A 1824-nucleotide genomic window follows, 5' to 3' on the forward strand; every position below is an offset into this window, starting at 1 on the left:
ACAGCCTTTGTATTTCTACATTAATATTTTATTTATTTTTTAAATTATAATTATTTATATTTTTGTTGAAACTTCTAATAAAGAAAAATTGCTTGTGAGATGTCATTAAAAATCCAGTGAAGAGGATGATCCCAAATTAGGCAAAAAAGCTAGTAAGTGAAAATCTCAACCTGGAAACAGTATCTTCTGTGGGTAAGATGAATGGTTATTCATCTCATGCATTGGTGGAAAAAAGCGGGATGTCGTCACAAATTATATCGGTGTATTGCAAATTAAGATTAAGCAGATGGGCTTGAAGGGACATAATGTCTTCTGGAACAACTGGTTTGCGTTCCATCATGAATCACTTTGGTGGCCGCCTCAGTACTGCTGATATAAGCTGCCGTACCTTGGGCGGAATGCTTTCGGTGACAATTTGCATTGCCAGAGGTGCTCATGCCAAATTCTGCTCAGTGATAATATTCAGAATGGTGTGCACCCTAGTATCTGGTGGGGTTACCTCGCGGGGACGAATTGAGCATTGGCATTGGTGACGGCTAACTTGAGACAGTCGATGAAGATGTAGGAACTGGAACGAAGTTATTAAATTATAATTATTTATATTTTTGTTGAAACTTCTAATAAAGACCATGGCTTTTGGGATGTCATTAAAAATTAAGCCAAGAGGATGATCCCCAATTAAGTGAAACCTCTCCTGGGAATCTCAACCTGGAGAAAGTATCTTCTGTGGGTAATATGAGTGGTAAATTATCTCGTGCGTATGTGGAAAAAATCACGATATGACAGCTCAAACCAGTGATTTGAGAAGTGAATGACCTTGTGGTCCACGCAATGTTTTTATTTTGAGGGTGGTATCTCACCTGGCCACTTCATCCTAACCTCTCATATATATTTAATTGTATGCCAGAGAGGAGGATAAGTAGGAAAGGCAGCAGCCTGCACTGGCTGTGCTGGCTGTAGTAAAAGGTGTTCGGGTGGGTGGAATGAATGTGCCACTACAAGGTTGGAATGCTTTTTTTCTTCACCTTCTGATGCCCAGGCATGGCAGATGCCAGATATTTCACATAAAATATATTATAGACCTTTTAAGTTTTTTAATGAGCCCAAGGGTACTTAAGTGGTTATAGTGAGGACATGCATATGTTGCATTTCTGAGTTACTGATTTGTAGTGAAGATGAAATGTAACTTTATTAAGTGCAATGCTGAGATACTTTGGAAGTTCTTCAGAAGATATTGAAAAGTTATTTAATTTTAGCGATGCCTGTTTGCCTAGGTTTATTTTTTAAAAAGAAATTCTCATAAACAAAGGCTTGATTTCGAAGGGCTATGAGACCACAGTGGATCATTCAAGTCTACGGGAGAACTTCTGCATTTCACATGTTTGTGACAACTTACTGTCTAAAGAGTAGGAAAACAATGTTCTTTTCCTAACCAGCATATAATACCCCTGCGGGTAGGGGGAATAGAGAATACTCCCGCAGTATCCCTGCTTGTTGTAAGAGGCAACTAAAAGCGAAGGTAGATCACTCGGAAGCAGAACCTAAAGGTTACGGATTTGGTGTATCGGTATGGTCTTTGCCAGGCATCTAAATATGTCTGAATGACTGAAGTCTCACTTGCGCGGGAAGGACATCCTCGATAGAAGGAATATAACAAGTTTTAGGTTATGACAGTGGTGCACAATGACCATAGCTGTCGACGCACCCTACAAACCCTTAAAACTATTGCTAGGAATGTCTGAAGGGTGTCTAACTTTTGCCAAGGGAGCAGGTTGCTGGCATTTAAGCTCGCCAGGTCAGTCAAGGCCTCCCAGGGCGGTGGTG

The sequence above is a fragment of the Hetaerina americana genome, unplaced genomic scaffold (assembly GCF_022747635.1).
Source record: "Hetaerina americana unplaced genomic scaffold, ioHetAmer1.1.p SCAF_6, whole genome shotgun sequence".
NCBI lineage: Eukaryota > Metazoa > Arthropoda > Insecta > Odonata > Calopterygidae > Hetaerina > Hetaerina americana.